Source organism: Arachis hypogaea, chromosome 16 (genome assembly GCF_003086295.3).
Source record: "Arachis hypogaea cultivar Tifrunner chromosome 16, arahy.Tifrunner.gnm2.J5K5, whole genome shotgun sequence".
NCBI lineage: Eukaryota > Viridiplantae > Streptophyta > Magnoliopsida > Fabales > Fabaceae > Arachis > Arachis hypogaea.
The window spans coordinates 746,801-763,257 of NC_092051.1; the positions used below are offsets into that span (position 1 = coordinate 746,801).

Below are 16,457 nucleotides of genomic sequence, written 5' to 3' on the forward strand. Positions count from 1 at the left end.
ATAGTAGCTAGTAGATTGTACCAAATATCACAATGTGTAGTGTGGGAAATTAATGGTGGATATATGCTAATGGTGCTTTTCGTAGTACATAGCATTTGTAGAGAGTACTACAAAATACAAATCATGTTCCATGCCGGATTATAAGGGAGTAAGTTTTGTCCTTTCTTTAATTTCTTTTTCTATTATTAATTTAACTTAATTTTTAATTAATAATTACAACTTATTTGAAGGCCTCACATGGGGGTTGGATGCTACTGATGATGATCAAGAGAATAATTCACCAAACCCAAACAAGACACACCATCTTCTTTCTAACTCTTTATCGTCAAATATAAATTAATGCAAATATTAACATATAAAATATATATAGTAATAATCATATGAAAAGCAATTCAATTTCAATTCAATTCATATAAAAAATACTTAGTAAAATAAATAGTGCTTTATATTAAGATTTAATTATTTTATTGATCTCTACAGTTTTATCAAATTTATAATTTTATATGTTCTGATATTTTTTTTTCTTTCGATTGAGTTCTTACATTGCTTTGAGTTTTGTAATTAGGTAATTTCTAGTATAAAAAATGGAGTTAATTGAATATTTTTTTGTATGAAGATATTCACAATTAAAAACTTAATTAGATATTTAATGACGTATTTTTTTAGAAAAATATTCTGTTAATTTTAATATTTTTGACAAAAAAATCTAATTACTAAATTTAAAATAGTGTAGGAATTAATTAAAAAAATAAAATTATAGAAATTTAATTATAAATTTAATAAAATTATATAGATACAGAACAATTAAACCTTATATTAAAAGAGAAAATAAATAACATTTGTAAAGGTGGCAATGAATCTATGGTGCATTTGCCACAAAAAGATGGCAAGATAACTTTATAAATCCCATTAAAACATGATAGTGCATTTGCCATAGGTCATAGAGTCATAGATTATGAATATATGGTGTTGCTTTTCTCTTTTTCTTTCTTTCTCTTTTTATTTTTTACTATTTTTATTTTATTTTATTATTCATTTATTTATTTTTGTGGGGAGAGATGGAGCGCAAGACATCATTCTTTATTTTGGACTATGTTTTTTGTTTATGAAGGATGATTATTTAATGGGCCTTTCAATGAGAAGGCCCAAACTAAAAACACTAATAGCATTTTCAAAGAACTGCGCCCAAGGCCTGAATTCGTCGCTCCTTTCTTATTGGGCCTCATTTCAGTAGACTGGGCCTTGCAAAACACAGTTCGGCATGGCCCAAATTATGTTAGGCTTCTCTGGGAAAATTAGCACATATTCAAGTATAATAGCTGAAGCTATAACTATTAGGCAAGCCCTTATTATTATTGATAATTTGGATTTGGAAAAAACATTAATTGAATCAGACAATTTAAAACTAATCCAAACCATAAAATCAAATACTTCCATTGGAGAAACTGAAGTAATATTACAGGATATTAGAGAGCTAATAAAAAGATTATCAAATTGTGGTCTAACTTGGACACCCAGAGAAAAAAACCAGCTTGCTCACACAGTTACTAAAATGGCAGCATCAGATTGCCTTCGTCAGAACTGGAGTATGCAACCACCACTGGAGATGCGGCGTATTATCAACATGGAAGCTCAACGTTGACAACAACTCTTGGAAAAGAAAAATAAATAAATAAGTTAGGAACACAATAATTCAGAAACGGCGGGAGTGAAATTTCAACGGCAGTAACAATTTGAATTGAGATAAGACATGTAATCAAATTGATATAACAAACTTTATTTTGAAGAAGTGTAAAATGCAGGTCGATTACAAGAGAAAAGAGAGCAGGCTCGGTGCAGGGAACGAATTTCAAGGCAAATAGGCTGCGAATTGGAAAACACAGCATCATCAAAATTACAAATTCAGAGGAGATGAAGCGGAAGCTTCCATGTTTGTGCATCCTCAGCGTCGAAACTTCATTCGGAGCGTAGGCAGTAGAGGAGACCCAACTGAAAGTCTCAATCACAATTACATATCAATATAGGTTTTGGAGAGAGCAACAGTGGAGCAACGACTTCAACATACTAATTGCCTAATTAGAAGAGTATACCTGCGGTGGTAAATTAGAGCGTTGAGCAGGGAAAGGATAGGAAGAAGATCTTATACTTTTTTTTTTTTTTGGACTCGGAAAGATCATATACTTCAAAATTGGGCTGGGGTTTGGTTGGGTAAGTTGGGCCTTAATGGCCGATGTCCAAAAAAAAAGAACCCCCTCTTGTGTGCCCAAAAAAAAAGAACCCTCCTCTTGTGTTTTTCCCAACCCAAGAAAAATCCCTAAATAAAAAAACATGATTTGGCATGAGAGAGAAAAAACAGAATGCTTTCTTATTTCAATAAAGGGGTATTGATTAGGGAAATAAAACGTACTTCTTTCTATTCCCAAAAAAAAAAAAAAAAGTTGTACTTCTTTCTTAGTGATAATATTTCATGAAGAATAATGATCAGAACTCCTAACTTATCTTTTAATTATTCTTTTAAATTTTTAAATAAAGAAGGTTTTGAATTTTTTTTACTCTTTTATGTTTTTAAAAAATAACATAAATTTGAATTTTTACCTAAATAAGTATTAGAAGGATAATTAAGAGGATAAATTAGGATTTTCAATCATTCATGTCTATACAATTTTTATTGATAGGCCGGAAAAACGAAATATATGAACGAAAACACTAAGTTATGAATTAAAACAAGGATTTTTTGCTGATGAATGAGACATGAAACATTAATTAAACTTATTTATTATAGAGTTTTTCTAGTTTTTTTAGTTTCTGAATATAAATTTTATACATTTAACAATAAGGGTATTTAAGTAAGGGCCATGTAATAAAATTGTGAAAGAATGAGAAAAAAAAATATTTTTATTGTATTTGATATAAAAAACAATGTATACTAAATTGATTATAAATTTTAAAATAATTAAAATAACTATTAAATAATTCTGTTAGAAAAAAATATGCATAACAAACTTAAAAAAAAAAGATAAGTATAACAAATTTTATTTATAGAAAAAAAAAAAGATGACATAGGAAGAATGGTTTAATATCATGGATCAAAAAGCAAGTTATACATTTTCTCAAAACTTTGTGGTAATAATATTATTTTATTTTCACCTTTAGATACATGAGTCATGACTTTAAATTAATAATTGCGAAATGTGTAAAATTTCAAGAAAAATAATTATTGTGTTATTGTAATTCTTAATAATTTGTTCTCTTATAAATTGTTAGAAACAAGAGACTAAATTAGAAAAAAAATTTGTGTATTATTGAATGTATCCAAGTTATCTAAAAAGATACAATATAAAAGGGTATTTATATGTACTAAGAGAATTGTAATAATAAAAACGTAATATTCTATAATAAATATTTAAATATACTAAATAATTATAATTAATTCTAATTTATCCTAATTATATTCTAACATAAATATTTATTATTTAGTATTTACAAATATTTTTCTCTGAAAAAGGAGTGTAAGGAGTAATATAATTAGGAGGATCATCTCCTTAAGTTATCTCTCAAGAGTCAAGAGATATAGGAAATTATTTTGCTCTTATTAATATTTTGGGAAAATAATTAATGCAACGACGAATTTTTTCATACAAGTCTTAATTAATTTGCGTATTCATGGGCTTCATATGCATACAAACATTATTTACACAACATACAATACATACACTTTTTTTCAGTTACCTTTTTTGACTTTGTCTTTAGTCTCATTAAAAAAAGTTTTCTTAAATAATTCACAATTTTTTTTTCCCTTACACCGAAAGGAGAAAAGCGATGTAAATGGTTTGAAATTGTAATAATCTAATAATATAAGAATTGAAATCAAACAATCATAATAAGATAGTGATTGAGTTGAACCAATGGGGTTGGTGTTAAGTGTGTGTAGCTAGCTTGCATGCATGCTTAATTTTTCAACTTTTTTCATAAAAGTTGAAGCAAGTGATTATGACTAATATCTTTTTTCAATTATCGCATTCACATATTATTTAAATAATTGATTAATCACACTAATTAATAACTATAGGGGCAATGCATTTGCATGCCTTGCCTACTCCTGTGTTAACCCCTAACAACCCACATCATCATCATCAATTTCATATTATCATAATAGAGATATTAGTGTTCATTATTTTAAAGATCACAATTATTATCATTAATTTGCATCACATTATTAATGTACAAATGTTTAAGTTTACACAAACATTTAATAATATTGTATTATATTAATGCATGTCAACAAAGTAGTTGATTCACCATTATTAGAGATATAATTATTTATATTACCTTTATCTTTTAGTTTAAATTTTTTGAGATGAGTGATTTCATGACATGGTATTAGAATTTTATATTTAAAATGTCTAGAGTTCGAATTTTAGTAAATTCCAAAAATAAAAAAAAACTAACATAAGTCAAATAAAAAAAATATCTATGTAAAAATAAAAACAAACTCAAAAAGAGACACTTGTTTAAGGTGAAAATTTAAGTGCAGTCAGCTTCACATGAAGTTGATAACTGAGAGCCGTTAGATAAAAATTTAGTCAAATCAATCAAATCATCTCACGACTCTTAGTTATCAACTTCACGTGAAGTCGACCGTACCTGAGTTTCCACCTTGTCTAAAAGAGTGTTAAACACATGTTATCTTCTCCTAATTGTAAAAAAAAAAAAAAAAGAGCACAATTAACCTTTAAATTTCACCCAATGTAACCTTTCATAATTGATATAAACTAATCCCTTTCCCCATCATAATATATAATTTTTGTAAAGTTTCCTAGTTGCATGTAACAAAGAAATATATAGTTTTCTTTGAAATTTTTCTCCCTTCATTTTTGGAAAAAGTAAAATGAAAGAATTATGATGAGAAATTAAGAAAAGGAATGTAGTGAGGGTAAGGAATGAATGGAGGAGTGAGAAAAGAGAAAAAAAAGAGTGGGCAAAGGTTTCCCTTTTTGCTTTTCTTTTCAGTGGAAAGCCCTCTAAAAGGGGCAATTGAGTCCAAACAAGGCCCACTCTTATTCAGAGAAAGAGACCAAAGAGAAACAAAATGAGACCCACAAATAAAGAGGGATAGAGACATCACTACTCATGGATTTTGGATTATATTCATTGCTTCCTACTATATTATTCTGTGAATTTCAATGAAAATATATCACATACACTATCAATATTCACTTTTTAATTTTATTATGGAGGTTAGAATGGGTAGGGCTCCATTATGGAAATTAGGTGTGCTTTACCTGCATGTGGTGTCAGCAGGTAAGAAATCAGACGGTGCGAGTGGGGCGAGGCTTATCGGACAGTTCGACTTGTTAATTACAACACGGACCATGTGAGTTGTTGAGGGAAAATAAAAAAAATTTTCATTCATGCAGAATTCGGAGGGTTGATAAGTTTCATGTAAATTTCAGATATTCCCTCCATGCAAAACGGACCCTCCGATTTGCTTACAAAAAATTTTCAACAATGAAATCGGAAGGTCCGATTTCTTAACACCAAATCTGAGCAAAAGCTGTCCCACAAATTGGTCTACCACCTCTAACATCTATAACTATGCACAACACATTCACAGCATCCATAACAAAAAAAATCAGCCATCAATATTTGAATTATTCAAATAGTTTCACACTTATTTAAAGTAGTAAAATTTGATGAGTGGTAAAAATATACAATGATCCTTGATATGTAATTATAAGTTAAATTTTTTTTTTTTGCATATATTTTATCTTGTAAATATACAATGAAGATGTTCAGAAACTAAAATCATAAAGACAGTAAGTTGTTTTAGTTTATATCTCTATTTTTTTTTTTAGATTTTGAATAAACAAAAACTTGAATATATAAATTTTATCATAAGATAGTAATATTTATTTATTTATATATTTTTTCTTCTATTAATAAATAATTGTGTATTCTTTATTTGAATACTAAGATATGAATTTCTGATAAAAAGAATTGTGACAAGGGCAAAAGTAGAAAGTTACTCTGTATGTAACATTGATAAAATAATGGAGGTGTGATAATAAGATAGTAGTTATGATTATTATAGGAGTTTAGATTAGATTAATATTATGAGGTTGGAATGTGTAAGAGGAATTAGGGTATATAGTAGAAGACAAAATGAAGATAGGTGTGATGAAAAGGTTGAGAAAGGGATTGTCCCCTTTTATCCCAACACAAATCACTGCTCTTCTTACATTACATTACATACTCACTCATTCATGCTCTTTCCTTCACACCACGCTTCTCTTCTTCCCTTCTTAGGTTCCATCACTCTCACTTTTTCTTTGGACTTTGTGCCCTCTCACAAGTGGACCCCACACTCTTGCCATTTCCCAACACTGCTACTATTACTTCTATTATGTATGTTCTCACCATATACACCACCATTGTTCTTCTTCTTCTATACTTGTATTAACCCTACATTCCATATCTCTTTCTCATTCTTATGTTTCTGACCAACATGTACTTCACATTAATTATTATTGCATCCAAATTCATACCATGCTCTCTCTCTTCCCAAAATGGACTCATTATTTATATATACTAAGGTGAATACAGGTCAGATTGATTTAGATTTAAGGTAAAATTAGAATCGAACTAATTGAATTATAATTGGTTTGATTTGATTTGAATTTATATTTTTTTGTGTATATACCCAAACCAAATCAAACTGATTAAAAACAGATTGTTTCGGTTTGAGTAATTAGGTATCCGATAAAACAGAAATTCATAAAAAAAAACGAACTTTTTATCTTAAAAGTTCTGTAAGTATAATAAACATGTAAAATCAATAGAAATAATCCAAATATATTAAACACTAAATATATTAAAAATTAAACACATTAAAATCTAAACATATTAAACACTAAAGACATTAAAATCCAAATATATTAAACATCAAACACATTAAATTTTTTATATTTTAAAAGGCATACATATATTTTAATTTTTTTATTTAATTAATACATGGTCGGGTCTACGAATTGGTTCGGGTTCCACATCCCTAAAACTGTTATCCGAACCAATTACTAGAGAGAGTCATTAGTTTGGTTCGGGTCGAACCTGATTATCTGTTGGTTCTTCTAAAACCAATTTTATTTGTTCGATTCGGGTTCGGACGGGTAATCGAATATCCGCTACCCGTGCTCATCTCTGATATATACCACTAGTATTTCCATTTTTTATTAAATTTTGTTAAAAATAATTTAATATATTGGATTAAACTATTTAATGTGTATTATGCATCAAGATTTTATTTGAACATATTTTTATTATCTGAGTATTCAATATGTAATATAATTTATTTTATTTTAAACTAATAATAACTTTAACTACTTATTATGTTATATTTTCAATCCACTAGAAGAGGTAAACGAACATGATCATTCATATAGTGCTATATAGCTTGACAAAAAACAAATTACAAAGACAGCAAAACATTTATATCTCTAATATTTTAAATGCATTATTATCTAACTTTTTTATCTCTATCTTTATTTATATTTAGTATAATTACTCGGAATTATTCAGTCTTAATGGAATGTATATACTCCTTATTAAGTCATATAGAATCATGAACAATATAAGCAAATTTTGCTAGGCTATGAGCCATTATCTTATTTAATTTCCTTCTAGTGTTGTATGGTAGAGGTTGCATAAATATGCAAGTAAATATCTAACTAGTTAAGCATTTGACTCGGTGGAAATAAATTAAAGTCGCATGATGGAGGTTTCCTTTAATCACATTAATAAGTTCCAAGCAATAATTTGATTCAAATTTCAATATACTCAGCCACTCTTGTCTCAATTATTCAAACCACTCTTCAATTTGTGCAAATAATATAGACAACTATATATTTTTTGAATTAAATGAAGTGAAATAATATGTATGATATGTATTTGAAAATAATGGCAATTTACATAAATAAAATGAACGAAAGGAAGTGTTACGCAAATACGATATTCTGAAAAACCAGACGCAAATGCAATAAATCTAATTATATGTAATCTGTGACACCCTAATACGGAACCTGAATACACGTAATCCGCTACATCCTATAAACATGAACATGAACGCAAAAGCGACAAATTTTAGCTTCACGTGAACGTGTGTTCAGAAGTGAAAGAATCACTTCTCTTTTCCCCAACGCCTTTGCCAAACACACACATAGACATTTTCCAAGCAGCCACGTTGTGAAGAAATCGCTGTAGGGTATCGCAGTTTATATAATAAGCCAACTCCTTTATAATCTGCTACAGGGTTTCGCAGAATACGCTTTGGCCCATCTGTTTATAAACCACTACAGGGTGTAGCGATTTATGTGTTTCAGCTTCTCAACTAATCCGCGACAGGGTGTAGCGAATTACATGTATTCAGGTTCCGCGTTAGGGTGTCACGGATTACATATAATTGGGTTTGTTGCATTTTCATCTGATTTTTTAAAATGTTGTATTTGCGTAATACTTTCTCTTATTCATTTTATTTATGTAAATTGCCCTGATAATAAATTGTGGTAGCTTAGTGTAGGATAGCATTAAATTTTTTAGGGTTTATAAAATTTTCTTATGAAAACTTGATAAAAAATTTCTATTAAGTAAATGCAAATATAAATACATTTGAAATTTATGCAAGAATAAACTTTGCTATGCATGAACATAGTAGTTACAGTTGAAAGTCTTCAAGCTAAGATGAATTATTGTTGACTGATTATATCTTTGAAACAACTAAAAGACAAAAGAATATATCACATCTTGTAATTGGTGTGTAAGTTGGTTATTGCCAAAAATAAAGGAATGAGATGATGATGATTACACCTTAGCTATGAATATTTCCTTCTTTAAAAAAAAGAGAAAAAAGAATTAACACTTGATTCTGAAGTTTGACCTATCTTTTTGTTGCTCCAACAAATTATTAGTCATGATTGGGACGCATGACATCTTCAACAATCTCAATCATCACAAACCTGAAATTGGAAGGGAAAAGAAAAAAAAAAGGTAAACTAAGTTACTAACAAATGCGTATATATTTGGCTTTGGTTTTGGTTTGTGAAGTTTAATTTGTTGATGTAATCCAAATTTTATTGTCCTTAATTTGCTCCTTTTTTTATTATTATTATTTTTTTCACTACTCCAAGTGTTGTGCATGTTAAGGGTATTTTTCTTACCTTTATTTCAAAGGCTTACACTTTAATTGTTACCTTATAACCTAATTAATTAGACGGCGTAACTAAACCAACTTAAAAACATGATTATCTCTAAGAAAACCAATTTGTGCGCATGACAACATTATTAACACTAATTAAACAGCTTCAAAGACTATCATGATGAAACCTTTTACCAAAAAAAATCATCCATCTGGGCTCCGGTTCTGATACCATCTGTAGCACATTGATCTGGGTTCCGGCTCTATTACCATCTGTAATAGCCCAGACCACCCGCTAGTACGATATTGTCCACTTTGACACACAAGGCCTCACAGTTTTGTTTTTGACGATAATAATGATAACCGAAACCCCGCACACTCACTCGTCAAAACGCGTCATGATAGGAAGAGGTATCCACGCTTTTATAAGGCATGCTTCGTTCTCCTCTCCAATCGACGTGGGACCTTACACAAAGCCTAACAAATTATAGTTTGTTTCTACTCTAAAAGAACTTTTTTTAATAGTAATAATACGTGATCAATAAAATTTATTATTATTTTTATTTTAAATAATAAATTTTAAATTTTAAATTTTAATAGTATAAAAATAAAATATTCGTCGAAGATTAATATTGATAAAAAATATATATATTATATTTCTCTTCTTTTAATATATATTTTTTCCCATTACTTCTAGGTTCGTGCCCTTTGTTGTTCTTAATTAATTATAAACTCTATATTCTAAGGTAGCATTAAAATAATAATAGGGATCAAAACATTATCTTGTGTTTAATTAGGGTGGTGAAAGTTGGTGTTGCTCCAACATCATTGGTTAATGCGGTGGAGAATTGGGTGTGGTCACTAATTATCTTCATGGCCCCTCATTCTATCAAACTATAGATTAGATTAGATTTGGTCTTGACTTTAGCTGGTCACACATATAATTAACTCAAAAGTTGTTTAATTTGTGTGGGATCGTGCTACATACAAATTTTTATCTTATTTCATAGATCCTCTCTCATAGGCAACTATACAATAATTAATTATAAATAAATAAGGACATGTAGCTACCATTTAAAAATTATATATGATAATTAAATTTAAGCAGGTTATGATTTCTTTAATTTGGTTTGACCTTTTGAAACAAGCTGTCCATTTTTCATATAAAAACTGAAAATTTTGCTCCTTACAATTTCATCCATTATTAGTTAGCAAGAAAAACTAATTTCTAGGGGTGAGCGCGGGTAGCGGGTACCCGATTACCTATCCGAATCCGAACTGAACCAATTAAATTGGTTCTGAAATCAATGGATAATCGAGTTCAATTGAACCAAACCGATGGTCTTTGTTAGTGATTGGTTCGGGTATCGGTTCTGAGGGTGTGAAACCCGAACCAACCCGCAAATTCGATCATATATTAATTAAATAAAAAAATAAAAAAATATATGACTTTTTCATTAGACAAAGATTATTCACTATTAATATGTTTGGATTTTAATGAGTTTAGTTTTTAATGTATTTGGTGTTTAACATGTTTGGATTATTTTTATTGATGTCACATGTTTATTGTACTTGTTGAATTTTTAAGATAAAAATTTGATTTTTTTTTTTTATGAATTTCAAAGTCATTGGGTACCCAATTACCCGAACCGAACCAATCCATTCTTAATCGGTTTGGTTTGGTTCGGGTACATGTACAAAAAAAACACAAATTTGAACCAATTATATTTTGATTGGTTCGGTTCTAATTTTACCATGAATCCCAACCAAATCGACCCGTACTCACCCCAGTAATTTCAGTGGTAAATTTTAGTGATATTAGCATTATTTATTACTATTTCTTATTTAATTTACTTTTTTGACAATTATATAATTTTATTATTATATATTATAATGATAAATTATAAGATTTTTAGACCGTTAAAAAACTATTTATTGACAATTGTTATAATTGTTATTAAAATTTTTTAATGACAAAGTATAAGATGAAAAATGTTTAATCGTTAGTAATTGTATTAATGATATTTTACTGCTGCTAAAGATAAATAAATTGTCACTAAAAGTATATATTTTTGTAATGAATAAGTATATATATACTTAGAGAATCTTCTATCTAATTAACAAGAAAACATACGTATGCTCTATAGTTATAAAAGTAACAATAAAGGTGTATAATAGTTACTACATACATCGCCTTGAAAACTTCATGGAGGAACATAATTTGATGTTTATTTTTACTTATTGTAGTCACATTAATCACGTTTAGTTTTTTACTATGTACAAATAGCATAAGAATCTCTTTAATAAAAGTGTATAATTTAGAAATATTAACTTGTGTTTTCCTTTGAAAATTAGAGAAAGATGTATGATATATAGTTTCTATGTATATGGTGGAAAACACGTGATAGTAAATATCCCTTTCTTTTTCTTTTATCTAATTGTAGCAAAGCAATTTGGAATCTAACTCAAAGGATTAATTGTAATTTACTTTATTTTAATTAGTACTACCTTTGCAGAGTGTTTACTAAAGTTAGAAATATGCCTTAGCATTGGACTGGGATGGAGTTTTATTTCCCCAAACTTAACTTTTTTTTTTTCAATTTAAATGTAAAGTTAAAATAAGGGAATATTTTTGGTGGGGAAAGTATTTTTCGGACCTTGATGGACCAGATAAAAAGATATCATTTCAATGGCTAAGATGGTTCCCGTACACCAATTGTTAGAAATTCTATATTTCACCTAAAGTTTAATAAATTTATAGATTGGTTCAACATAATTTGGTTCGATTTGAGTTATAAAATTCGGTTTATTTTTTTTTTTAGACTAAATAAGTTACTTTTTTTGTTTCGGTTCAACGCTGTCACTTTTTTTTAAGGTCTACCCTGGATGAAAAGTGTAAGCTTGGTGTGTCACAAAATAGTAGAAGCTGAGTTACAGGGAGATGGATTGGGTTCGTCATGGTGTGCTGTTTTTTGGACTAAATAAGTTACTTTTTTTATTCCGGTTCAATGCTGTTACTCTTTTTTGAAAGTCCGCCATGGATGAAAAGTACAAGTTTGGTGTGTCACACGGTAATAGATGCTGAGTTGCAGGGAGATGGATCGGGTTGGTCATGGTGTGCTGTTCTTTGGTTTGGGCCTCTTTTAGTCCTAATCCTGACAAAGAAAACAACGTGAATTTCAGCAGCGAAGAGAGCTTCTTGGAAGACAATGATTCAACGGCGGCGGCGATGGAAGGTCACCAATGTCAGGGGAAAGCAGGGAGGACCGTGTCCACGTAATGGTGTTGGAGGAACACGGTTGGGTGTGTGTGGGGATTTATGATGGATTCAACGGCTCAGATGCGTCTGATTACTTGCTTTCGAATCTGTACAACGCAGTGCACAAAGAGCTCAAGGGTTTGCTATAGGATGATGGGGTTGATAGAAATTTCAATTTGGGGGTTAAAGATTCAATTTTGACAACTGAAAATGATGATAGCGATGATTGTGCTAGCGGTGTTGATCAACAGAATAATAATATAAATGATGAAAATGGATCATCTTGTGCTACAAGTAGTGCTGGGATTCTAATTTTGATGATCATGGTTTGAAGAGAAAAAAGCGTGGTGGGAATGGAAGTGGAAGTGGAAGGAGTTCTAAGAATAAGTACAGAGGCATTGCAAAGAAATGGGAGGAGAATAAGATGAGGTGGAAGTGCGAGTGGGACAGGAAAAGAGTGAAACTTGATCGGAGATTGAAGGAGCAGCTAACTGGATCCAATGGATCCATGATGGTGAACCATTCGGATGTGTTGGAAGCTCTGTCTCGAGCTCTTAGCAAGACAGAGGAGGTTTTCTTGGACGTGGCGGATAAGATGGTGAAGGAGAATTCTGAGTTTGCTCTAATGGGGTCTTGTGTTCTTGTGATGTTAATGAAAGATGAAGATGTTTATGTGATGAATGTTGGAGATAGAGCCTGACTACTGGAGATCCTAATTAATATTCATCCCCAACCGTTATTTTTACTTATTTGTGAACCGATCCCAATATTTTTTATTAATTTATTTCATTACCTAGTTCATCAAGGACCAGAAAATACTTTTCTACCAAAGAAAGCTCTTTAAAACATATATGTAGTATTTATAAAATTAAAATTGCCAAGTAAATTTAAAAGTGTTGCTAATTCTATTTTCAAGAATATTATTCGTACACTAAAATTAGTCATTATTTATTTGTGTATAAATATATGTATAATTTAATTTATTTTTAATATGTATTTTATATTTTAATGTGTATTCAGTATTCTATACCATTGACTAATTTTAATAACCAACTTTGGTATATACCTAACATAATTGTTTTATTTTAATATGAGTTAAACTAAAAAATTTTTTAACTAATATCAGGCAACTTTTTAATTATAAATTTTAAATTCTATATCTTATATTCTAATTCTAAAGTCTAAATACTAAATTTTCTAAAAATAAAGGTTAAAAATAATTTTATAATAAAGAGAAAAAATTCTTTAGTTTTGTTTTCAATTCAAAATTTTTTGCTTCCAGTATCTTTAAGTATAATTCTAAAGAATACTTATTATTAACAAAACCTAAAAAATATAAGTACATATATTTCCAGAGAGAGTAACTAGGAGCACATATATATGTGTAGTGGTTTAATTTAATTAAAAACATTAATTTCAACCAAAATCAGAATATATATATATATATATGAGAACATGCATTTACTCAATAAGCTTTCCAATTGTCCCAAAAAAAGGTAGGGAATATTGCTATCAGATCCTAGATATATTAGTATATTACATGTAACTAGCAATAGTAGAATCTAACTCACAAGTAACTTTTGGTTTATATAGGGTACTTGAAAATAGGATAAAGATGAAAATCTTCATGCATTTGGACAAATATTTTTACTACTTTTTTTTATCACACAATAAGTTTAATTTTGGATAAAAAATGGACCAAAAGCAGGGGCTAGATATAAATACATATAGGAAAAGATTTTTATGCACAATCCTATCATTTCTAATGTAACAAAAGATTGGCGTATACGATTGGCATGCTCTCAAATCTTGATGAAGCAAACTGAAATATTAATATAATATCAATAGAAATAAATTCTTTATGCACAAGTTATCCTGATTATTACTATACTTAGGACATAGGTTAGTAAGTATAAGGTCATTTTCATGAAACCCTAAAAGGGTATGTTTGGTCTTCAATTTATGCACTAAATTTGTGGAATTGTGTCATTAAGTATTTGAATCTCACTTCATATCTATCCTGAAACAAAGAAAAATGATGAAAGCAAAAGTATTCTGGTGTGGGTGTGTTATATTTTTTATTTCTTATTTAAATATTCATGCCTCTTTTTTAAGTTCTTTACTTATATCATCTATTAAATAATTAGTTTTTAATCTATGTCATGTATTTAATGCATACAAAGCCTTTAAAAATAACATTTAATTTATTTTTTTATTCAATTTTTTTTACTAGTAATATCTTTTCAAAATGCTCTTACATAATATACTTGTTAACGAGACTCATTAATTTATAGTATGTTACTCATAATTAAGTCATAACTAGTCATGTAAGGGGTATATTAGTTATATGAGAAAAACTCTGCGTACAAGCGATTAGGGCTTGTAAGTATTACAAGTCAATTAAACTCTAATTTCCGAAATTCGCTGCAAGTGCTACATTCCTTACACGCGCTACATCCCTTCTTCTTCTCCTTCTTTTTCGATCGTTCTTTTCTCTCCCTTTCTCACTGGTTTGTTCTTCGTCGTTGACGTTAGTTCCTCCACATACTGTTACGGCACGTTTTCATTGCACCTTCTTCTTCTTCTTGCTGCACGTTCTTCTTCCTCTTCCTCTTCTTCTTCCTCTTCCTCTTCTTCTTCTTCTTTTCTTCTTCTTCTTCTTCTTCTTCATTGCACATTCTTTTCTTTTTCTTCTTCTTCTTCTTCTTCTTCTGCACGTTCTTCTTCTTTCTTTTTCTTCTTCTTGCTGCACCTTCTTCTTCTTCTTCTTCTTTTTTCGTTATTCTCGATTTCTATTGTTTTTTGACATCAAGCTCTGAAATCGTTTTTGAAGAAGAAGAAGTAGCAGAAGATGAGGAGGAGAAAGAGAAAGAGTTCTGAATTATGCATGATTTTGGGTGTATTTCTTAAATCCTTTGGGTGTATTTTCTGTAATCTTTTGGGTGTATTTCTATAATCGTTTGGGTGAATTCCTGTAACCGTTTGGGTGTATTTCTGTAATCTCTTGGGTGTATTTTATGTAATCGTTTGGGTGTATTTCTGTAATACTTGCCATTTTTTCTGAAATGAAAAATACACCCATAGATATCAGTAAGATACACCCATAGATATGAGTCAGATACACCCATAGATATCAGTCAGATATCACTCAAATATACCCAAATGATTACAGAAATACACCCAAAGAATTACAGAAAATACACTCAAACGGTTACAAGAATTCACGCAAACGATTATAGGAATACACCCAAAGGATTTAAGAAAATACACCCAAAGGATTTAAGAAAATTCAGAACTCTTTCTCTTTCTCCTCCTCATCTTCTGCTGCTTCTTCTTCTTCAAAAACGATTTTACCATGAAAAATCGAAAAAAAGAGAAAACAGAGAAAAAAGACGTAAATGAAGAAGAAGAAGAAGAAGAGGAAACCGAGGAAGAAGAACGTGCAGAAACGAAAGAAAAGGAGAAGAAGAAGAGTAAGAGGAAGAAGAATGTGCAGCAAGAAGAATTTCAGAAACCATGAAAATCGAAAAAAAAACGAAGAGGAAGAGGAAGAGGAAGAGGAAGAAGAAGAAGACGAAGACGAAGAAGAAGAAGAAGAGAAGAAGAAGAAGAAGAAGACGAAGAGGAACCGTTTGAGTGGGGCGCATGTAGTTACACTCCATTCAAAATGAGTTAATGCGCGTGTTAATGAAATTTGGGCTGATAACTTGTAAAACTTGTACGGCCTTTTTACTTGTATGTGTAGCAGACCCCTATATATATATATGCCAACACAATTCTTAAAGTGGAGATTTTATATGGTATGTACTGTATATTTAAATATCTAATATTACAGGTGAGTTCACCTTAAATCATAGTACTTTCATTGTACTATAATAAACGATCAAGCATTAAATAATTTAAGTGAATTATATATGAATCTTAGCAAATTGATTAATCTTGCTTGTAGTTCATAATTGTAAAAATTAACTTAAATTAGTCTAGTAATTAATTTATTTATCTGTTTAAATA

The 16,457-nt window shown here is 29.6% G+C and overlaps 1 long non-coding RNA gene across 1 annotated transcript; it reads right to left on the reverse strand.

The window, feature by feature from the left end:
• Window positions 1-1,413: 1,413 nt before the first annotated feature.
• Window positions 1,414-2,118, reverse strand: LOC112758338 (uncharacterized). Its single transcript, XR_003179571.2, has 2 exons — window positions 1,812-2,118; window positions 1,414-1,650 (listed from the first exon to the last, which is right to left on the reverse strand). It is a non-coding gene; the product is annotated as an uncharacterized lncRNA (long non-coding RNA).
• Between the last annotated feature and the right edge of the window lie 14,339 nt (window positions 2,119-16,457).